Raw genomic sequence first — 25,224 nt, 5'->3', positions numbered from 1 at the left:
CCTTGTTTTCCATAAATATACATAAAATCTTCTCTATATCACATAAAACATAATTTATGATAACATAAAAACTTAAAAATTCACGACTAAGTCTTCCTTTATTTTAAATTTATCCAGTATTATGTATTCTATTGTAAAAAAGAAACAACAGATGTATGCATTTGAAAGAAATGATTTATTGATACTAATATTAGAAGTGATTTTCCTGTACTGTTTTTTATACCATATTCTTAATTTTTTCCTTGCTTTTCTTGTTTGTAATATCATCTTAATAGAAAAGTAGTGTTCATTAGCAATTGCATGGCTCAAGGCACATTTCAAATCATGGAGCAATCAGCACATTTCATTATAATGCAATGACATCACTGCTAATCAACTTTACACCTTCACTTCACTCACCAAATAGTTTTTGTTTTACTTTGTTATGAAAAAATAGAAATATTGACTATAGAGAAATCTCCTCTTAGTTAACAACGTACCCAGAAAACAACCACACACCACACATAGGTAGTCCTCTTAGGTAGATAAATACATTTATTTGGTAGTTCAACACATGCTAAGTATTACATGACATGCATTTAGCAACATTCTCCTTGTGAGTTGTATCTAACAAAGACCCCTCTTATTCATACACTACTTGTATGTGGAGTAGATGGCCATTAGTAGAACCACAATGAATTTTCCTCACATGCTCTGAACAGAGAAGAATTCCTCAAGCTACATCTCTGCAATTTTCCTTGCCTACATCTCGATAGTAAGTTATTTCCAGTATCTGCACCAACTCATTCACACACGTACAATGTTCCATCATCTACTCACATTTATATCTCTTAGTGGGGCTCTTGAGAGCACTCACTCCAGGGGCACAGATGGCAATTAGCTTTTCCTTACTTTGTTTCAACTGTCAGCATTTAGCTGCCTTCTAACTTTGTATTTTAATTCTTTTTCTGTCTTTTTTTTCAGTCTAAATTGTAAGTTAGATTAGGGACTCTTAGCTTGGTTTCCAGTTAGGATGTGATAGGTTAGGTTAAATTAGATTAGGGTTTGATAGCTTTAGTCCTCTGGTTAGGTTTGTCCTAGGTTATGGTAGGTTAGTTTAGTTAGTGAATAAGTTAACGTTTAAAAATAAAATAAAAAATAATAAAAATAAATTTTAAAAAAATTGGGGTCTTGCCCATTTGTCTCATCTAGTTTGCCATTGTGTTCATGTCCTTTTTGCACTGTCTATCTAGCTGTTAAGTAGTATTAAGATTTGCAATCACGTTCAATTTTATTAGTATTAAGTAGATATAAGTCTTCCTACTAACAGCCACTTGGCACTAACTTCTACACTTAGCTATTAGATGGCAGCACTCAATTATTGGTGTTCGCGGCACTCAGGTTTTCTTTTAGACCCTTTGGGGGACTATGGCCTTGCAGCATAAAAACTGCACGCCAACATCAAACATAGAGGGTACTGTAGTCATATGTATGCCGTTCAGAGAGATCCTACCTTTCTCTACTGTCTATCTCCTCCCCCTTCTTCCCCTTCCCTTATCCTCTTTTCTGCTGGCTAAACACTTCATGTACAGCCAATGTCTTTCTTGTATGTATGTATCCCTATTTCTGAAACTTTTGGTTACTTTTTATCTAGTATATTGTTGGTCTTGCAGTTACTGTGTTACCACATCAACCAAGCCATCTTAACTCACGGGGCCCTATGCTAATTTAGGTACAGACCAGATTTTAACACTAATTTTCCAATCACTTGCTGGTTATGTAAGTAGGGTCTACTGCACTGCTTTGCCCGGGGCCCTATAATGCTGTTCAGATGGTCCTGACATTAACTACAGTAGTCACCACTGAACTTAGACCACGCCGCAGTTAACATGCCATACAACAAATAGGTTTAAAAAAAAAAGTAGCTTTGATTCATTGCATGAATGCTGTACATAATTTAAAACAAATATACAGTAATTAATCTTTATTTTTGCTAAATACCAACTTGATATCTTGCAAGTTTAACAAAATTGAGCCAGTCAAACTTCAGTCACAGGCATCAAAAAACATAGACTGCTGCATCATCCATGTCAATGAACATAGACCAACTGATAATTTGCATTTAAATAATGTTACAATTGCAGTATTTCTGAAACAACTGAATATTTTAGCCTCATTTTAGCCTGCAGTGATCCTGTGAATGATATAAGGTGCTTTTTTAGTTTTATTTACAAACCTTTGCATTTTGTCTACAATGGCCAGAGGAAAAGCTATTTCAGAAGATTTCAGGAATGCTATCATTGTTAATCCGTCATCACGCACCTAGTGCTGATTAGGCACCAATCGATTTTTAGTTAGTGTAAAAATTCTAATTGTTTGAAAAATCTGAAAAAATTATTACCTGTCTAATTTTTCTTCAATTTTACGATGCGCAATTCAGTTTTTGCTTAAAGCATTTCAATATTTTTATTCGACATATGGTCAAATCGGCACTATGGCGTGTGTTAACTTGGATTTCAATTTTCAAATTTCTTGCCAGTTGCTGTTACTAAAAATAGCCACAGCAGTGGCACGTGCTTCTTCACTTATAATTGCATTATTTTAAAGTGAATAACTTCTAAAGAACTCAAATTTTACCTGGAAATACTTTAATTTTTTCCATTGGTATTTTTTCATCATTTTATGACACGATGCTCCATATAATTTTTGTATTTTTTTAATTTTATGGATATAAAAATGTGAGTGACTGTAATATATAAATTAAAGAATTTTCGTTTGTTAACTGCATCTAGGCATGTATGTATCCAGCAGATACATGGCAGTTTTTTATTGAATTTCTTGAAAATAAAACAGTTGAAGTGCAGGCTTTTTGGTATTTCTCAACTGATATGTTCTAAAGCAATTCCCACAGTAGTTTTCAAATCTTCAATAAATTATAATCAAATTCAGATTTTTTGACTGAATTCAACTAGAAACATATTGAGAAATTGAATTAAAGTAAAAATACCAGTTTTTTTCATGATAAATTTTTATTAATTAATTTTTTAAATTGGTGCCAGATTGACCATGGGTTTGCAATTTATATTTGATGGTGCAGGCATGTGATGACGGATTAATTTAATTTAAGCAGAAATAATTTCTCAAGTAATAGGGCCTATGCTACATAGTAAATTTCTATAGTTGACATTACTTTTGACTAATAAGAACACTTTTGGGTCTAACTTTTTTTTAAGCATCAGGCTTCTGTGATTTGATGGTTTTTAGCAAGGGTAAATTCTCTGGGCTTGCTTAGCATGTGCTGCATGCTTAAGAGAAAGTTTTGACTGTCAATATACTTTTTATATGTGAACAAATATGCCAATAATAATTTATTCTAATGTGTAAACTCTTTTATCATTTGTTAGCCACTAGCTGCCAATGCAAAAGCAGCTAGTGGTTAGCTGTTTTAAGTCAGTGCCATGCTTGTGGGAACTCGATCGCTTGCTCGTGTGGAGGTTTTCCGCATCAAACAAGTGCATGCGCATGATATCATTTGAAGCATTTAACATGGCTGTATTGTATTGAATGCTTGCAGTATCCAGTCAGCATACATGTATTGTGTACAGGGGCAGATCTACATAGAGATTAATAGGGCTTAAATCCTGGGCCCCCAGTGTCAAGGGCCCACAAAATTTGAATTATTATCATAAATTTTTCATACTTTTTTCATTATAATGTATTTCATATATTTCATGTATAGATATAATGGGCTTTATAATAGTCCATACTCTTTTATTCATACCAAATAATCTTTCTGACTATTGTTTAGTGCTAGAGAAAGGCCTATTATTCTTATTATAACTTTCATCATGGCCAAAAATTTTGGTCAGGATTTGCCCCTGGCTTTTAGCCTCAACTCTTACATCAATAGCAAACTACACGAGCATTCATACTCTGTTTCTGGTCCTGAGGAGATAATTGACAAACTTAACCTTAATATCTCAGTTGAAACAGTCATTACAGTTTGCGACTTTGAGTCCATGCTTCCCTCAATATGCCTGGAGCCATGTGCCTCATTTTTTGTGAGCTCAGACTTCCTCCTATGTAACATTGAGGATTCATCAAAACACCTTTCTTCCATATTGGAGCTGATGCATCATCACATGTGTCATTCTTCCATCTTTAACTTTGAGAACATCATGTACTTACAGAGTAGAGGCATACCAATGGGTAGTTTGCTATTGGAGACCTTATGTGAAAAGGTAGCAAGCAAACTAGAAAATACAATCTTACTAGATCTTTCAAACCACATTCCTCTATATTCTAGATATGTTGACAATGTTCTTATTGTATGGCAACACAAGCCTGATTTGGAAACCTTTCTAAAGTTTTTATGAATTATTAGAATGTAACCAGGTAGAAGTCTTTCTTTTTTGGGATATTGATTAGTTTAAAAGAAAAAGAATTTGGAATGCTAGAGTTTTGGAATTTTTGAGATTTGTCATTTTTGTAAGTCTGGTAAATGTTTCTTTGAAAATAAGTTCTCTGTTTTTTATAACAATTTTTTATATCAGAACCTGAAAAAGACCAAAAGACCTTAGCTAAAAAGGTAAGAATTTTAGAGATTATTATTATTATTACTTAAAGTAAGGAAATCAAAGTAATGATAACCTTAATTCAGTAGACCCCCCCTATAACACGGTAGATACATTCCATGTTATATGAATCCGTGTTGTATGGTTCACTTAAATACATGAGCCAATCACAGCCCGGTATGTGTGCTGTTTAGGGGCTACGGCTGTTTGAAATGTTTTCTTCTATAAAATTAACCGGTTCTAGACTAATTTGACTCAACATTTCCAAAACACATATAATTTTTTGGGAATAATCCATATAAACTATGCCAGGGGTGGACAAGCAAGAGTTCAATAAGAGCCGAAATGTAGGTTTTGCAAAATGCATGGGAGCTGCAGTTCTGTCAGTTCTGTACTGTCATGGCAGATAGTATGGTAAGACTGGGAAGGATAGCACTTTCAGCAAGAGCTACATGTAACTCAAAAAGAGCTGCATTTGCCCATGCCTGAACTATACTATAAACAAAAAATTGTAGGATTACTTACCGAATGTGCACCGTTCAATGACGCCATTGTTTACGCTTCTTTTTGTCGCAGAGCAGCTCATCAAACGGCAGGCGCAAGTTTCCTGATCAGCAAATTTTTTGCAGAAAAATAACTTAACTTTGGAGACATCATTAATAAAAATATAATTTTTATGCCCATTGAATAATAAATGTTTTTTAGTAGGTCCAGTGCTCATTTAAACTTGACAGTTTGTACAATATCCGCTATTGGTCCAGATTTGACCAATCCTGTTGCAACACGAGTCAGCAATGACATTTTACTGTGTTATACGAGTCTCTTTTAGCATGTTGTACAAACACAATCACAATTTTTTCACTGTGTTATACGAATCCGTGTTATATGAACCTGTGTTATAGGGGGGGTCTACTGTACAGATTTGGGACAACTAAAGAGGAAAAGAACCATATTACAAAGTGCAGCCAATAAGTTGATGAATAAATTAGAGATGTAATTTTCTAGAAATCAATTAGATGTTAAAGTGATAGAGGATTCCCTTGAACAATTGTTAGACAAGGAAAATTTGTTAACTGAGATTGATGAAAGGATTGGATCATTAATGGATCTTGATGATTTTGAAGACAAACTTAGAAGTGTAGAAGAATATAAGGACAAAATTATTATCTTTAAGGGTTGTGCAATTAGATATCTAAAGAGACTTTCAAAGGAGGCCATTTCCTCCACTCAAAAAATCAAAATGATGGAATGAGTAATAAAAAGTAATAATTGATTTTATAATTTTTAAATATTTAACAGACTAATGAAAGGCTTATCCAAAAGGTGCCATATTTAAGTTTGTCAGTGGTGACAAATGCTCTAGCCACATAATATAGGTATAAGGACGGCCTCTTTTGTGATGGCAAGTGTAAGGTTTGCCTTCTGTGACTTTCAGGTACAAAGTTCACATTGTAAGGAACTGAGTCTGAGCTTTATTTTTATTTTATTATTATTTTTCGTTTTATTATATTTTGTTTGGGGCTCACGTTTAGTTAGGACGAAGGTTTCCCACCACTTTCTTATTAGTAACCAAAAAAGAAGATAAACCAACTCACGAAAGAACAAGTGCCGTAGGAAAAATTCTCGTGCACTTGCACTGCCCAGCAAAAATTAACAGTCCGCAGAAAAAAAAATGGAGGGGAATCCCCACACTCACTAGCAAAGAAATACTTACTAAACCGTCATAAAACATCCCAGAAAATTGTGCTAAATACTTTGTAAACGGTTTGTAAGATTTTGTCAGAAAATTAAAGCTGCCAGAAAGACTAGAAAAACTAAGTATGTAAATAAGGGGAGTAACCTAGCTGAATTGTGACGTCACCTCACAGCATAAAACCAGCACATTAACTGAAGACGATCGAGGTGATTTCCAGAGCAATGTGATTCCTGGTCGAAGTCCAGATTGAGAATTAGGCGATCCAAGGGTTTAAAGAGGAATTTGATTTGATGATAACGAAAGGATTGAGGAAATAGGTTCCTAGTATAGTGAGGTGACGGATAGATGTTTAGTTCGTAAGAGATTTTGTTCATAGTTCTTAAGTATTTGATTTGTCGAATTTTCAAAGGGGAATTAATCTTAAGTTAAGCTAAGTAGCTGAGTTTTATTGTCGGGTTGACTTGTTGATTTTGTTAATAAATTTTGTTTTGGATCATAGACAATTGTACATAGTTAAATTTGATTTACTAATTAAATATATTTAAAACTTTTGCTTTGACTTGATATTTGTCGTTATTCTTACTAATATTTTCGGTGCACGCGTAAAAGCCCAGGCCTGGCAAACTAATCTCGAATCCGCGTAAAGTACCTGTTAGGTTAACGGAAGTTTTACCAGCCACAGTTAGTGTCGGTTTCCTAAGATACTAAAAATAGTACTTTACAACCTCTTCTGTACCTAACATGTGCAAGGATTGCTTCTTTCTTTCTGACTCGGCCTCAATTCTATCATCATATAACAAAGACACGAGATGTCCTAGTTATTCTTATTTAACTTGTTAATTCTAAAACAAAATTACTTATAAGGTAATATTTTTAGATAAATTTCAAAATATTAATATTTTGAGCTTTCAAAAAACTATATTAATTGCAAAACACTTTTTAAAGAAATCATTTTTTTTCAAATCATTTAATAAACTTGTTTATTTACAAAATTATATAACTGCTATTTTAAAAATTAACAACATATTTTGATATCTCAGCAATAATTATATATAAAAAAAATCAAAATTCTTCATTTAAAAAAATTACTATTGAAAATAAAAATTATATATTAGAAAGCTTGGAGTGGCACTAACTTTCAATATACTTTTAAAAGTTTAATTTGATTTTTATTATGAAAAATCTTTAATAAATAAAATTTCAAACAAAAATGATAAATTAAAAGTAAGTTATTTTTTATTTTTCTATCACCCCTTCAAATAAAATTTCAATAAAAAAAATAATAAATACCCATAAATTATTTTCATCATTAAACTTGTTTTCCAGAAATTTACTTAGATTATAATTTCATTTATTTCTTGAAATTTCTGAAAGAGAATGATGATAATTTCTAAACATAAATTATAACTATAAAATTAAATATATATAAATACTAAAGTTTATAGCCATAAATACATATTCATATATATTATACATAAATAAATAAACATAATTTACTCACATGTAAGAATTTGAAGCTTGTAAGTTTTGTGATTTTTGACAGCTTTTTAGAATCTATAACAAATAGTATTGTTAGAACATGCTTTTGAAATAAATAAATTTTCAATAACTTTAACAGTCAAATTAAAATTATATTATTATTATAATTTCAGGCAGATAACCTGTGGATTCTCTTTGTTTGAAAGGGGGTGCAGGTTAATTCAATGAGGCAAATTATATGCTAATTATTCCATTCGTGAATTAATGCTGACTCACACTACATGACTATCCAGTGACAAACAAGTGAACCACTGGACTGATGGTTATCTATTCAAAGATTTGAAAGAAATGACATCAAGTGTTTAACAATGGTATACTCCCCACTGTTTTTACTATCCTAACCTATTTCAAATGTATTAAGGTTTAATTTTTTTAATAAATACTGGCAATTAAGATACAGATTAATCTTCAGTCTAATATAAAATACAAAAAGTCAAAAATAATTAAATTTTTATACAATAATTACAGTAAAACCTTAATAATCCAGAATTCTTGATTATTCGACACACTCAGCATCAAAGACTCAACTGAGTCTAGTTGCCACCTCCAGTCATTTGCCACTATAGTGTTGCCAAATTCGGTAAAAAGTAATTAATTCTGCACAATTTGAATGGCTTATGCCATTTATTTTTTATTGTCTACTACACTTTTCTAATAAAATTTTGTGTAAAAATTTGCTCAAAATGAAGTGTGTTACTTTTTTGCATCTATACAGTCTACTACTACTTCAGCATCAACATCAGTTACTAGTGAGTTTAGACTGTTGCCAAATACAATAATACTTTAAGTATATTAAGTCTTCATTTAACAGTATATATTTTTATGTAGTCTGTAACTTTTGTTAAAAGTGAAGAGATTGTGTATAATGGTACACTGTTTGACTGTAAACTATGTTTAATTGAACAAACAAATACAAAGAACAATCGACCAGCACAAGCTTTCTGTGCTAGTTTGTAACATGGTGGAAATTGATACAAAAAAGATGCGGGACAATGTGACGCCCCCTGGCAGTTGAGAATAACAGTACAAAATTTACATTCCTTAACACACCCCCTCATTTCAATGTCTCTTGAGATGTCGAAATGTAGTCCTATGTTTCAGATATTTTTAGTACTTAAAATATATAAGGACTTTCTATACATATACACTATATCCAGTCAGTCACATAACATTGAACTTCTGAATTTGACAAACTTCTCTTTCCCGAAAGCTTTTGTATAAATGTCAGCAATATTTTCATTTGTACTGACATGTTCAATTGAAATTTCCTTGTTTCTACACAGGTCTTTGATGTAGTGGTATGTTATATCAATATGCTTACCCTCTCTTTGAATTCTCAAACGTTTTCATCATAGAAATTGCACTTATGTAGTCAACTTTGAGGATTGCAGTATTACACTTACCAAATTCTGATAAAATACCTTTAAAGTTTGTTAATTCTTGAGCTGCAATGCTAGCTGAGATATATTCAGCCTCCATGGATGAAAGAGCAACACAGTTCTGTTTTCTGGAATACCATGCGATTGGATTTCCAGCAATCATTCCGCTCACACTTTTCCTGGTTTTCGTATCTCCTCCCCAATCAGCATCACTCGTGCCTACTAGACTGTCTAAACCTTTTGTAAAATTAAGTGTAAGATGTCTAGTGCAACTTAAGTATTGAAGAATTCTTTTCCCTGTCTTCCACAACTGATCTGTTGGTCTGTCTAGATATCTACTAGAATACGACATACTATACACAATATCCAGTCTGCTTGTAACATAAATGTATTAATACATCAGACTGCACACCAATCTGCAAAATGGAATTTCTTCATTCAATTTGGATTCTGTTAAATGGAAATTTGTTTCCTTAGGTGTAGCAACTTCTTGACACTGTTCCATATTAAATTCAGTTAAGATACGGGTAATTATTATAAATTGATTGATTTTTAATTCCTTTTCATCTCGATCAAACTGCATTCCTAAGAACAATGAGAGCATCTTCACCTGTGATGATTGTATCGTCAATGAAAATAGTCAAGTAGACACTGTTACCTACATACAAACAGAAGTTGTACTTCGACCTACAAAAACGTAACTTTTCCATGACTTTGTTAAACTTGTCATTCCAACATTTTGGTGCATTTCTCAAGCCATACAATGCTCTATTCAATTTTAATATCCTTTTTCGACATTTAAGCCCTTTTGGTGTATTGATGTATACATCTTTTTCTAGGTGTCCATTTAGAAAGGCAGTTAGGACATCTATCTGACATAGCTTCCAGTTATGCTGTACTGTCACAGAAAGTAAAATTCTAATTGTAGACCTCCCACAGACTGGTGCATAGCTAAATTCTCCATCTTCTTCATAAGGTACTTGGAACCCTCTTGCCACAAACCTGGCCTTCCTTGTTCCATCTTCTTTGGTTTTAAATATCCATTTTTTGTCTATAGCTATCTGGCCTTCTGGCAGATCTACAGGTGTCCAGATTTGATGTTTCTGATGAGAATCTAATTCTTTCTCTATAGCTTTCTTCCACTCTGGTGACTTGCATGCTTCCTGGTACGTTTTAGGCCCTTCTGTCAATGATAACAAACAATATGCAGTACAAAATTCAAAATCATTTAAATGGGAAGGTTTTTTAATGTTTCTTCTAACTTTACAATTTTCCATTTTATCTTCTCTTTCATCCTTTTGCTTGCTGTTGTTATTGTTTCTTATTATTCTTCCATCAACTTCTTGCTCTTCTTCAATACTGGGTATGATTACAGTTGGAGAAATCACCCCTTCTTCTATTTACTTTGGTCTGGCTTTTTCATTCTCTATATGCTCCATACAGCCTTCATCAAACCATGTGTCTCATGATCTTACTATCCTTTCTTCTGTCAGGATCCATAACCTGTACCCACCACCACAATATCCCACCATAACTGCACATTTTGCTCTTGGTTCTAGTTTATTTTGCTTTGGCAGGATGTTGTACCATGCTTGAAATCCAAATATTTTCAGCTTGCTGACATCAATCTGTCCATGCCAAAGAAGTGATGGCATTTTCTTTCTCTGAAGAGCATTTGTTGGAGATTTATTTAGTTCATAGGCTGAGTTCTTTAATGTTTCTCCCCATAACTCCTTTGGGATTCCTGAGTCAATGAGTTTTGTGCAAATCATGTTTAACAAAGTCTTATTCATGCATTCAGCCTTTCCTCCCATCTGTGGGCTTTAGCTCATAGTATATTCCAATAGTATGCCATTGTGTTTTGCAAATCCTTTAAAATTGTTCGAACTAAATTCGCCACCATTATCCAGTCACAGTCTTTTCACTGTACAATTATGCTGAGCTTTCATTTCTCGAATATAATCTATCAAGTTTTCTTCTGCTTCACTCTTGTTCTTTAACAATTTAACAACAACAAAATGTGAGAAATCACCTAAGATTACGTGGAAATACTTTTCACCACTAATTGTAGATTGTGTGATTGGTCCACACACATCACTATGCACAAGTTCACCTATGGCAGTAGACCATCTTTCATTATGGTAAACAGGGACTCTACAAGCCTTTCCTTCTACGTGTTAAGCATGTTCAATTCGAACCTTGGAGTTAAAGCTGTCGCAGTGCATCTTTTCGTAGGGACCAAGACATGCCACAAATCATCTTCAGCTGCAACATGGCACTCTTCTTTAATCCTATTGTTCAGTTACAAAGTATTTGCTCTGTAAAGTACTTAATTTTAGTATCTTAGGAAACCGACTATAATTACGGTCGGTGAAACTTCCGTTAACCTAACGGGTACTTTACGCAGATTCGAGATTAGTTTGCCAGGCCTGGGCTTTTAAGCGTGCACCGAAAGATTAGTAATAATAACGATAAATATCAAGTCAGATCAAAAGTTCAAATATATTTAATTAGCAACTAGAACGTACTACGTACAAATGTCAATAATCCAAACAAAATTTATTAACGAAAATCAACAAGTCAACCCGACAATAAACTCAGCTACTTAGCTTAACTTAATAGTAATTTCCCCTTTGAAATTCGACAATCAAATACTTAGAAACTATGAACAAAATCTCTTACTAATTAAACGTCTATCCGTCACCTCACTATACGAAGAAACTATTTCCTCAATACTTTCGATATCGTCAAATCGTCAATCGAACTCCTCTTTAACACCTTGGATCATCCAATTATCAATCTGGACTTCTATCAGAAAATACTTCGCTTTCGAATCTACCTCGCTCTCAACGTCGCCTCGATTTGGAATTCACCTCGGTTTGGAAATCACCTCTCCTTCTTCGGTTAACGTACGGGTTTTATACTGTGAGGTGACGTCACACTTGAGCTGGGTTACTCCCCTTATTTACATACTTAGTTGCTAACATTAACTTTCTTTTCTGGCAGCTTTAAGTTTCCGACAAAGCTTATAAACCGTTTACAAAATATTTATCATAATTTTCTGGGATGTTTAAGACGGTTTATCAAGTATTTCTCTACTAGTGATTATGGGGACTCCCCCCTCCATTTTTTTTTTCTGTGGAGTGTTACTTCCGCCGGGCAGCGCAAGTGCCCAAGAAATAAGCGCCGTAGGAAAACTACGGCGCTTATTTCTCCGTGAGTTGTTTTATCTTCATTTTTCATTACTAACAAGAGAGTGGTGGGGAACCTTCGTCCTAAATAAACATAAACCCCAAACAAAAGATAATAAAACGGAAATAATAATAATAATAAAATAAAAATAACGTTCGGACTCAGTTCCTTACAGCTCTTTTACATTCCAACACAAAATTCTTTCCACAAATCATTGTATATTCCTTCTCCACCACAATCCTATGTCCTTTTGAAGTCATCTTTGAGAGTGACAGCAAATTGTGCTTAATATCAGGAACTATGAGTGCCTCAATGGTTATAGTGTGTTCCTGACACATTGCCTGCAGCTCACCACTTTTAGTTGCCTTTAAAACTTTTCCATTAGCTACATAAAGTCACTTTGTGATCCAATTGCAAAACATTACACATAAGGGATACTAATTCCTGTTTCACAAACTGATTACTCTCTCCTAAATCCAGAACAAAACTGATACTATTCGTTTTTTTGGTTACAGATGTTTGCTGCATATAATGAAATTTGCTTTTCTTTACCAAAGGTTTGTTGACTACCCTTATTACAAATACCTTGAGTTCTAAATCTTTTTCTATGACCTGACCTGGGCTGAGAGAGCTTTGGGCACCATACCTGATAATGTGATTTAGCAATTGCATGCAATAGCTCTGCTGTTCTCCTTGAAACTAACTTCATTGGCTTCCAGATATAAGTTGTTATTTTCTTCATGGAATTTTAATTTTATTTCTTCGTCTAATAATCTTGCTTTGACAAAATCCATTTTGACTTCTGCCACTGTTTCCAAAGCTGTCATGACTGCATTATGCTTGGAAGGCAGGGAAAGTAATAAATTTATTTTTAAATGATATAATAAAATAATTGACATACAGGATGACAAATAATATGTCAAAAAGTTTTTTCAAATGTGATGAAATCAGGGAGAGTGGCAACACCTGGGGTATCAATGTGTTTAGTAAACAAGTGCCATTTTTTTCTAATACAACAACTTAATTAAACAAACACAAGATGAGTGATTTAAACAAAGACCAGAAGCTTTTTCTTGTGAAGGCATAGTACCAGAATGAATGAACAGATAGCCAGAGAACTTAGGGCATTTCATACCAAGTTTGGTACATCTGGAAACCCTAGTGACAGAACACTTAGAAGGAAAGAAAATAAACTTTCATTTCTGAACAGGAATGTCAGATTTTGAGTTCCTATATCTCGTATATTAAACAAAGCAATAAGATGTCAATAGGATGATTAAAAGTTCCTTGAACATGGTACCCTAGACCAGGGGTGGCAAACCTATGGCACATGTGCCCAAAGTGGCACGTAAGGAGAAATCATCTGGCATGCAATATATCGTACAATTTCTGTCTTTTTCAATCATACTTTTGGTTTATCATCTGATCATCTTTTTTTCAATCAGCTTTGTTACAGTTATTCTAATTAAAGCATATTCATTTAATTTCTTTAAATATCGTTATTCAAAGTCTGAAACTTTGGCACGCATTAACATCTTTAAAGCTAAGTATGCTTACAATATGGCACGCAAACACAAAAAGGTTCACCATCCCTGCCTTAGACATGGACAATCATCACTATAATAACTTGGGACCTAAGATTTCAGTTCCAACTTCTGAAAGGCTGGAAGAAATTTCAAAATTTTTCAAAACCAATCTAAGCAGTTCCATCAGGAAGGCAGCACAAAGACTGGGAATTAACAGGAAATCTCCCTGCACTATTCTAAAATATTTTCCTGAGAGGCACTGCTTACAAAATTATTATTCATCAGAAACATAGCCAAGATGCAATGGCAATTCAAGTGAGCTTGCTAAGAAAATGATAAAAATATTTGCGAATGAGACATAGATGCCAACAAAATAATATTCTCAGACAAAACACATTTTCATCTTGATGCTATGTTAATAAGCAAAATTTTTGATTTTGGGGAACATCAAATCCACAAGTCACTGTATCCAAACCATTGCAACCAGTAAAGATCATAGCATGGCCAATAATTATATCAAGTGCCGTATACTTAAATTTCATTGAAACTCAGTCACAGGCCCCATATATAAGTTTCTTGGTCAAACTGTTTCCTTTTGGTAAGAAAAAATTATTTCATCCAGAAATAGCACTTTATGCAACATGGTGCTACTCCCTACCACACCTAAAATTTGTTTTAAAGTATTTTCAACACATATCAGGATAAGACTCATCACAACCACTAACTGGTGTAAATTATGATTAACTCTTGAATAACAAACATTTTCGTAACCCCTTCTGGGCTCTTCAAAACAAGCTGGATCCTCCAAAATCTAACATGAATATAAAATTCGAACATAAAATCAAATAGTAAGACAAAGATTTCAGATAATGAGATCTTATGCACATGCATTCTTTATGACATGTTTAAATAAGATCGAACATTAAATAATGTTGTCAAGAAACGACATGAATACCAAATTCAAACTTAAAATGAAAGAGTAAGAGGATGAGTTCAAATAAAGAGAACTTATGCACATGCGTTCCCCATATCATCTTTAAACAAGATCGAATGTTAAATATCATTGTCAAGTAAAGCCTGCCATGCCATTGAAAGCCACATCTCCTCCCTAAAATTAATACACATGGACACGGGGAACACATGCACATAAGTTCTCTTTATTTGAACTCATCCTCTTACTCTTTCATTTTAAGTTCGAATTTGGAATTCATGTCGTTTCTTGACATCATTATTTAATGTTCGATCTTATTTAAACATGTCGCAGGGAATGCATGTGCATAAGATCTTGTTATTCGAAATCTTCGTCTTACCATTCGATTTTATGTTCAAGTTTTATATTCATGTTAGATTTTGGAAGATCCAGCTTGTTTTGAATTGAGAAAAGCCCGAAGAAGAGCCCAGGAGGAGTTATGAAAACATTTGTTATTCAAGAGTTAATCGTAATTCGCACAGGTTAGTTGGAGTGAGTCTTATTTTGTATTCATCCTGGTATGCTGTGCAGATATGTATGTATCAGGATCATATTATTAGGTTAGATTACCAAAATTTGTAAATAATGAGATTCAATGACCTCCTTACAGCCCTGACTTAAACCCTTGTGACTTTTTTCTCTGGGGTTATATCAAAGATAATTGTCACAAGGAAGATCAAAGAATGCAGAACAATTAAAGACTGAAATTAAAAAGGCTGTTAAGACTATCAAAAGTGGCATACTAGAAAAGATTTTTCAGGGGTTTGAAAAAAAGGGCTGAATTTTGTCAGTGCTATGTAGGGTGCCTTTGTGAAAACTATTTTTCAGCATCCTTTACCTAATGTAAGATATTTATATATTATATACAAACTTACAATTTGTATATATAGTATTTTAAAACAAATTTGTGAGAAGTCCATGAAAATAATTGGGCTGCAATTTGAAAAAACCTATAAATTCCCATTGTTGCCTGCCTGTCCTTTTTTAACGTCAAGAACAGTTAGATAAATGAAAGCCAATTAACTATATCCAAACTTCCAGTTTAGACCAAAAATCACATTATTTCAATTCAAAACTTTTTCCCTGAAAGGAGTTAGATTACTGGCATGACTCTATTGTTAACAGGAAAAGTATGATGTACAGGGGCAAGACACTACTAATTTCAGGCAGAAAGCATAAATTTTAAAAAATATGATTAAAATTTACAATTTTGAATCATATTTTTTTAAAATTTATTTAATTGTGACAATGTAACAATAAATAATTGCTCATTGCTGGTTAGTTTCCATATTTTGGTACTTGTTCTCATGTGAAATGTTTTGCTGGCAGGGTTGGTTTCCTGAACCTTCTCTCTCCTTATGAAGAATGATCAGTCATTGTTTTTATAGGATATAAAGGGAAATTAAAAATATATTTTGATATTGAGTACATTTTATTTAATAATTATTTTTCAATATTTTTTCATTTAAGTAATTACATTTTAACTTTTCTTGCCTTTAAACTATATTACTTAAATCTAATTTGTCTAATAGTTCACTTTCTATTAAAATTGTCGATAAATGAAATAATCTCTCTTGGCACATTGAAGATCTTAAATAATTTTTTATTATTTTCAATTTTAAAAAATTTCTTTTGGCAAAAGCAACTGTTATCAGTTAACAATAAATATATTCTTAAAGAAATGGCTATGTTTTGAAAAAAATTAACTAAACAATTAATATAAATAAATTCAAAATTTCTGAGGTACATGGTTTTATTTAAAAAACAATGTATATTTTTTATTTCTTCAAATAAAGACATTCCATCTATATCACTATTATCATTACAGCAGCCAGTAAATTTTAAATGTAAATCTTTATGATGTTTTAAGATTTCACAGTCATCCCAATCAGACAGTGTACTTAAAATGTGATATGACTTTAAACATGTCATTATATTCCTCTAAAAGTTTAAATCACTCACTTAGCAACATTAAAGCCAAATATATTATAACTAAAAAAATGTTTAAAACTTAATTTTGAGTCATTAATATAATCATCTGCATAATCACTGTCTTTCAGAAAACATTGGTTCAACATTCATATCTTCTGTGATTTGAATTTCATTACTTATTACAGATTCAAATGATTCGTCAGTTCTAAATTCATTTAAATCATCTATTAGCTTTTTTAAACTTTCAAAAGCTTTGTACAAGTTAAAATCACAGCTTTGAAACATTTTTCTGACAAAATTAATTTTATTGAAAACATCATGACAAATAATAATGTAACAATTAAATTTTAAAGGATGTCAATTTTGAAATCAATGTATTGGCATGAAATCTAAATGTCCATATCTTTATTTGAATCATTTGCAATGTTTTGTAAAGCAGAATATATTTCTTTAGTCTGCAATTTCAAGGGTCTAATTGCCTCAATTCTCTAATTATTTATGACATGCAGTTCTCATGATGTTTATTATTAGGGTTGATCATGTTGGCAACACTGCTGAAGATAATGTTGACAACACTGAATATAAAGAAACTGTGGTGTATGTTGAACCATAATCATAATCATAGTGTGATGCTTCATTACAGGTTTTGGTTTGAGCCACAGACAACCAAACCAACAACATGGACTCCTCCAGAGTCGCCCAAAAAGTTATAATACAGTTTTTAGCAACAGAAGGCAAGAAGTCAGCTACAATTTTTTGGAGAACAAAGGAGGTTTATGGAGCAGACAGTCTTTTGTGCGCTGTTGTTTTCAGCTGGTGTAGGAAGTTTGCAGTCAGCTGTCCATAGCCCTCACTCCAGTTGGCCATTAGCGGTGACCAGGAATTTCTGAATTGTCCAAATGGTTGACAACCTCATTCAACAGAATCAACACATAACAATTCAGGCAGTGGTAAATGTGTTGCACATCAGTTTCAGAAGCGTGCATAACATGATATGCCAACAGTTAGGATACCAAAAAATTTGCTACATATGAGTCCAAAGTTTCTGACAGAGGAACAGTGTCGACAAAGAATGGGTTCCTCTCTGGAACATCTTAGCCACTACCAGCAAAAGGGTGACTCATTCCTGCACAGCATTGTTGCTGAAGATAAGACGTGTTGTCACCCCTATGAGCCCCACACACGACACAGGAGTCAACAATGAAAACATGATGGGTCCCCACTACCCAAAAAGCTTTGAACCTCATTTCTCAAGAACAATATTTCTCAATGTAGAAAACTACAAATTTGTAATTACTTATTGACTTTGAGACCTAAAAATTTGCCAGCTAGTATAATACCTAACATGTCTAAACATACATTGTGACATCAATATATGCTAAAAACATTTCGGAATTGGTAACATAACATAATTTTGTATCAAATTTAGTCAAATTTCAAAAATGTGTATACCTCTTGTTCTTTCATGCCTCATGTCAAGATCACCTCCACTACATCAAATAGTTCATCAACATGACAGAAATACCAGATTTTAGAATTTTCTATGCCTTCAGAACTACTTTAAATCAGATTTTCTTGTGCCATAAAATGAAGATGTCATCTTCATTTTATGGCACAAGAAACTAATTATCCAGGTTCGACAATAACCTGTGTAATCCCAATGGGCTACATCTGAAACTTAAAAAGAAAGCACCATTTCAATCCATTTCCTGGACATCTCCATCAATCTTAAGGTTGGTAGCATACACCAACATATACCAGAAACCCATATACCAGTCTAAAGATATAAATGGTGAGGGCTAGTGTCAGGAAGGGCATCTGACCATAAAACTTATATGCCAAAACCAAATGGAATAATGGAGAAAGAATATACAAGAGTTTGGGCACTCCCTGAAAGCAATGTGCAGTCACATTGTCCAAAAACTATGAGAAATGAGCTTGGGCTACCAAACCAAGAACAGTTAGTCCAACAAAAGAAAAAGAAGAGGATGTTTAATATGAGAATGGGAATGTTAAACATTGGGACAATGACTGGAAAGAGCAGAGAGTTAGTGAATTTGATGCAACGAAGAAGGCTGAGGATCTTATGTCTGCAGGAAACTAGGTGGAAAGGAGATAAAGCAAGAGAGCTGGGAAATGGCTATAAATGTTCTCTGGAGGAGCAGATGAAAAAGGGAGGAATGGAGTAAGTATTATAGTCAACAAGGAGTTAAGAAATGGTGTTTGTGAAGTAATCAGAAAAAGTGACAGAATTATGTGTGCTAAGCTGGAGATATGAGGACACTTTGTCATAATAGTATGTGTGTATGCTTCCCAAATAGGATATGGAAAAGAAGAAAAGGATAAGTTCTGAATGGAATTAGATAAAATGGTAATGGAAATACCAGAGTGAGAGGTTGATTATTGGAGGTAATTTAAATGGACATTTGGGAAGATGTAAAGCAAGGAAAGAAGAGTGCACAATGGATGGTGTAGCGCTTCGCCGCTATTAATTATATGTATATATTTATGTATTTTTTTTTTTGTTCGATTGTTCTATTTATATGTTTGTTTTTTCGTTTATGTCGCGTCGCGTATATGTTGTTGTATCGGGTTTTTAGATGTAACGCACGGCCATTTTGTTGTGTACCGTACCGTCTGTTGTCGTCATTGCTGTGCCGTGGTTTTTGATTGGCTATTTGGAGGGTCACGTGGGAGGAAAAGAAAAAGCTCCCGGATGGTGGGAGATATAAAGGGATGACTTCCACGTGTCGAGGCATTTTTCATTCTTCTGTTTCGTGGATCGGGGATCTGGAGCGGTGAAGATACGAGAGAAAGGATTCGAAGCAGAGCAGCCGATCAGGAAGAAAAAAAAAAGGACAAGAACCAGCGAGAAGAATCTCATTTCGTAACTACGTGTCCCACGAAATACGGCGACGGTATCTACCATCTTGTAAATGTTTGTATAGTTTTTTTAAGGTTTAATCGCGTATTAGTTTTAGTCTCGCGATTAATTACTGTTGTAATCCTAGTGTTATTGTCATCCTTAATTTTGTTAAGAACGCTGTTTGCCTGTTTAAATCAGGCGATCATTTCCCCCTTTTTGTGTGTGTAATTAATAAACCTTTGTTTGTTTATCTATACGCTTCTACCGACTATTCATTTCCACTTCCTTTCATACCCGCAAACCACGTGCTTGCGGAGACTACATTGGCGTCCGCGACAGGATAGTGAATAGTCGGTTTAGCGTACATCCCCTCATTTCATTTTCGTTCAGTCCGTCGCACATTCCAGGCCCTACTATTTGTGTAACGTATTCGTCGCTGCGCTGCACATCTTCGGGTTTGAAAATTTTTTCTTTTCCTTATGGAAAGCCATACTGTAGTATCATCCGGATTGGCAATGGAGGGGATCAGTAATGTCCCTATTGTTACCGGGTTCATGGGGATGATCCCATGCTTTACGAATTCGCCAGGCGATGTTTTGGATATATGTCGCTTCTTTCAAACGGTGGAAAACGTGGCGTCTCTCGCAGGTTGGGAGGAGCAAGTCAAAGTAACCGTGGTTCAGGCCAGGCTTAAGGGTGAACCGCTGTCGGTGTTTTTTGACCTAAGGGACCAAGGCATCACGAGTTACGACGAAATAAAGAGGGGTCTCATTAAATGCTTCGATCGGAGGGACAAAGAACAAGATCCTTTCAGTCAAGTCCTAAAAATAGCCCAAAAGAGAGGAGAGAAAGTCTGTGAGTACGGAATCCGCATAAGGTCTTTGTTCTCGCGCGCCGTGGCTCATAACAGCAACTTGGCCACGCTCCGGGATAACGCTGTGAAAGAGTGTTTTTTGAGAGGTTTGGCCACTGACATCCGGAGGCAGGTAATGCAAAAACATCCGGACACCTTGGACCAAGCGATATGTAGGGCAGAGGAAGAGGAGGAGATTGAGGCGGCTTGCGGAAAAGGGAAAATAATGAGCGAGGTGTGCACGAATTCAGAACATAAGGTTTCGTCCTCTGAGAAAGAGGATGGCGTGAACAGCCGTATTGCAGAGCTCGAGGGTCAAATACGGGCATTGACGGAGTCGGTCGCATCGTTAACAGAATGTATGAAGGGAAATGGGAATCCCGATAGAAAGTGGAGCAATGAGAGAAGATGCTATGCTTGCGGGGAGAAGGGGCACCTGGCTAGACAGTGCAATAAGCGTAGGCATTTAAACTAATGGAGGGCCATTTGGGAGGTCAGACAGATGGCCAGAGCGTGAGATTGGAACTGACCACGAGGATCCAATTATCCAGACGCGGGTTACCGACAATCGAAGGTCTAATATTAGGTACCATGGTTACTTGCCTAGTCGACACGGGCGCGGAAAGGACCGTTATTAGAGACGAGCTAGCTGAAAATATAAGAAAACAGAATAGAAACTGGGTTGTGTTTAATGATTCCTGTATAAGCGGAATGTCAGGTGCTCTCCTGAGAAGTGATGAGGCTGTAATTATCGATTGTAGATTCGAGAACGGGTGTAGGGTATGTGTTAAGGCTCCTAGTTTGAGTTTTCCAAAGGGGACGGACTATGACTTAATTTTCGGCATGGATGTTATTTGCCAACACCCAGAGCTGCTGACTGGCATCAGAGTAGTTGTGAATAGTACGAACCTGAGGGGAAGTGGGGATTTCTCCATTAATATAAACACTGAGCTAGGTGATAAGACGGAGTTATGGAAGTTGGATCACCTTGAGGAGAAGGTTAAGGAAAGGGTGATTGATGTGTTAAAAAGGTATCCAAACGCTGTGGCTAACGAAGTTTCAGAGTTATCGGGGACCAAAGATCACGTGCACTCCCTTGAATTGACGTCTGAGTGTCCGATAAAAGTTAAGCAATACCGTATCCCATACAGCTACTTGCCTGCCCTCAAAAGACAAATTAATGATCTCCTGAAGGCGGGAATTTGCGAGGAGAGCACGTCAGAGTGGAACTCCCCGATACACGTCGTTCCGAAGGACTCTGGCGAGCTCCGCGTCACTCTGGATCTGAGGAAGGTAAACGAAATAACGAAAACGCAGGTTTTTCCGATGGCTAGGATCGATGACATATTGTCTCAGCTTAATGGGAATAAATATTTTTCGGTTCTAGACCTTAAGGCGGGTTATTTTCAGATCCCCTTGGATCCCAGGGTAAGGCATGTTTTCGCGTTCTCCACACCTTGGGGCAAATACCAACTTTGCCGGATGCCTCAAGGGGGTAAGAACAGTGGGAGATTTTTTCAATATGTCATGACGAAAATCTTGGCTAAGTTCGTAGGGAACTCTTGCTTCGTCTTTCAAGACGACATCGTTTTGTTTTCCCAAACATTAGAGGACCACCTTGATTTGTTCGATCGCGTCATCAGCACCCTGAATAGCGAAGGCCTTAAACTTAACCCAAAAAAATGCCAGATATTAGCGGAAGAAGTTAGTTATCTAGGGCACATAATTAGTAGGGAGGGAGTACGTCCGGACCCGAGTAACATCGAATCCATAAGAATGGTGAGGGCGCCCCAGAGCGTGAAAGGTGTCCGCAGTTTCCTTGGCGCGGTAGGGTTTTTTCGAAATTTTATACCGTCCTTTGCTGACCTGGCCGCACCGCTTACCGAGTTAACAAAGAAGGGAAAAAAATTTGTGTGGGGTCTGGAGTGCCAGCAAGGGTTCGAAAAGTTGAAGGAAGCCATCGCCACACCGCCATTATTAGCACACCCTAATTTTAATGAACCCTTTTTCTTACACACCGATGCTTCTAAGATAGCGGCTGCTGCAGTGCTAGAGCAACGCAGAGAAGGGGGCTTAGTACCGATCGGCTACTTCAGTAAGAGGTTTCAGGGGGCTGAACTTAATTACTCGACCATAGAAAAGGAGTGTTTGGCCATAATCATGGCCCTGAGGCATTTTAAGTTTTTAATCTTGGGGCAAAGGACAATAATTCTCTCCGATCACAAGCCGTTGGTCTTTCTTAGTAACATCAAAAACGGAAGCAATCGCTTAATCAGATGGGTGATGGAGCTCATGGATTATGACATCGAGGTGCAGCACGTTAAGGGCGTGAATAATAATGTGGCGGACTTTTTGTCAAGGAACGTTAATGGGGTATATCACGTTGAGGTAGGGGCCACGAAATTTGTTATCCCTGATAGGTACGATATACGTTTGTCGCAAGACAGAGACGAATTTTTTGGACCTATTAAACGGGATTTAATGAGAACTCCTGATGGTAACGGCATAAGGAGTAAGATGCCACAGTATATAGTAGTGGACGAATGCCTATATAGGCAAAGTTATTTCAGGGCGCGCGATCAGTATCACAACCAGGTCTGCGTGGGGGAAGACATTTCCAAGGAGTTAATCAAGGCTATTCATAATAATAATCTGTCGGGGCATTGGGGAGTACGGAAGACGATGATGAGCATCGAAAAGCATTATTATGTCAGAAACCTAAAGGATAAAGTAGAGGAAGTGGTTAGGACCTGTGAAAAGTGTCAGAGGCACAATATTCATAAGGGAAAGGCCCCATTTCAGGAGAATGAGGTGGCTAATGCCCCTTTTCAGAAGATCGCCGTCGACATCATAGGTCCCCTTAATACGACGAGTCAAGGGAATAGCTTTATCCTTGTGATGATCGATATTTTCACGAGATTTGTAGAGATTCACCCCTTAAGAGATCAAACTGCGTGGTCGGTTAGCAATGCTATCTTTAACTCAATAATCTGTCGTTATGGTGCACCCGAAACTATTATCTCGGATAGGGGGACGAATTTTCTTTCGTCCCTGTTCTCCGATTGTTGTAAGTGGCTTGGGATCAAGAGAAACATTACTACAGCCTACAGACCGTGTTCAAACGGGTTATGTGAAAGAGTTAACAAGTCGCTAATAGAGATGATATCAAAGTCCTCGGAGAGAGGAGGGGCGGAATGGGATGAGATGATTTATCCGGCCTGCTTCGCTTATAATAATTCGCACCACTTGGCAATTGGCGAGTCGCCTGCATTCCTGTTATATGGAATAGATCCCCGCATTCCAAATTTCGAACAACACGTCGATGAAAGCACGACTGACGAGCGTAGGACGTTTCTCATCACAAAACTTCGTGCTCTAAGGGAGTCGGCAGGGAAACGCGCTACCAAATTTAACGAGAAAAGAAGAGAATACGGGAGTAAGGGGCGAAAATTGGAGAAGTTTTTAGTAGGACAAAAGGTCTGGGTGAGAAAGAAGGGGGGGAAGAAAAATAAATTCGCGGATAAATACAAAGGACCCTTCCGCATCATTAGAGTCGTGAACCCGACTACGTATTGCGTAGAAGGGTGTAACTTCAAAGACAGGGAGACTGTCCATGTTGACCGTATAAAGATGTGCTACGGTGAACCGGTAGAAAAAACTAGGCGTGGGGAGAGAAAAAGGGGAGGAAAAAGGCAACCTAGCGATCATGAAATAGAGGATGAAGAGGAGGGTCAAGATGGGAGATGGAACAGGAGATTGAGGAGCAGTGATGTTAGGGTAAAGGGTGTTGGTAACGACGTTCCGCAGGGGAATAGCGCTGACGAAGGCATAAGCAAGCGACCGTACAACCTAAGGCATCGTGAGATTGACTTCCGTAGGCTACACTACGGTAGTTAATCGTCTCCGAGGGGAGATATGTAGCGCTTCGCCGCTATTAATTATATGTATATATTTATGTATTTTTTTTTTGTTCGATTGTTCTATTTATATGTTTGTTTTTTCGTTTATGTCGCGTCGCGTATATGTTGTTGTATCGGGTTTTAGATGTAACGCACGGCCATTTTGTTGTGTACCGTACCGTCTGTTGTCGTCATTGCTGTGCCGTGGTTTTTGATTGGCTATTTGGAGGGTCACGTGGGAGGAAAAGAAAAAGCTCCCGGATGGTGGGAGATATAAAGGGATGACTTCCACGTGTCGAGGCATTTTTCATTCTTCTGTTTCGTGGATCGGGGATCTGGAGCGGTGAAGATACGAGAGAAAGGATTCGAAGCAGAGCAGCCGATCAGGAAGAAAAAAAAAAGGACAAGAACCAGCGAGAAGAATCTCATTTCGTAACTACGTGTCCCACGAAATACGGCGACGGTATCTACCATCTTGTAAATGTTTGTATAGTTTTTTTAAGGTTTAATCGCGTATTAGTTTTAGTCTCGCGATTAATTACTGTTGTAATCCTAGTGTTATTGTCATCCTTAATTTTGTTAAGAACGCTGTTTGCCTGTTTAAATCAGGCGATCATTTCCCCCTTTTTGTGTGTGTAATTAATAAACCTTTGTTTGTTTATCTATACGCTTCTACCGACTATTCATTTCCACTTCCTTTCATACCCGCAAACCACGTGCTTGCGGAGACTACAATGGCGTATAAGTGAGAAATAAGGAGGAAGATAGAATAGTGAAATATGCAGTAGCATTTAACCTGGCAGTAATCAACTTTTACTT

The 25,224-nt window shown here is 35.9% G+C and overlaps 1 long non-coding RNA gene across 1 annotated transcript in view; it reads right to left on the bottom strand.

Moving 5' to 3' along the window:
- Nucleotides 1-7,753: 7,753 nt before the first annotated feature.
- Nucleotides 7,754-25,224, bottom strand: part of LOC136969154 (uncharacterized) — a 61,348-nt gene continuing 43,877 nt past the window's right edge. The window contains exon 3 of the long non-coding RNA XR_010879779.1: nucleotides 7,754-7,803. This is a non-coding gene — a long non-coding RNA (uncharacterized lncRNA). The remainder of the gene's footprint in view (nucleotides 7,804-25,224) is intronic.

Source organism: Centruroides vittatus, unplaced genomic scaffold (assembly GCF_030686945.1).
Source record: "Centruroides vittatus isolate TY-2023 unplaced genomic scaffold, ASM3068694v2 contig_1035, whole genome shotgun sequence".
Lineage (NCBI taxonomy): Eukaryota > Metazoa > Arthropoda > Arachnida > Scorpiones > Buthidae > Centruroides > Centruroides vittatus.
Note: the sequence above shows the minus strand (reverse complement) of the source record. Positions and strands in the feature narration are given on the sequence as shown.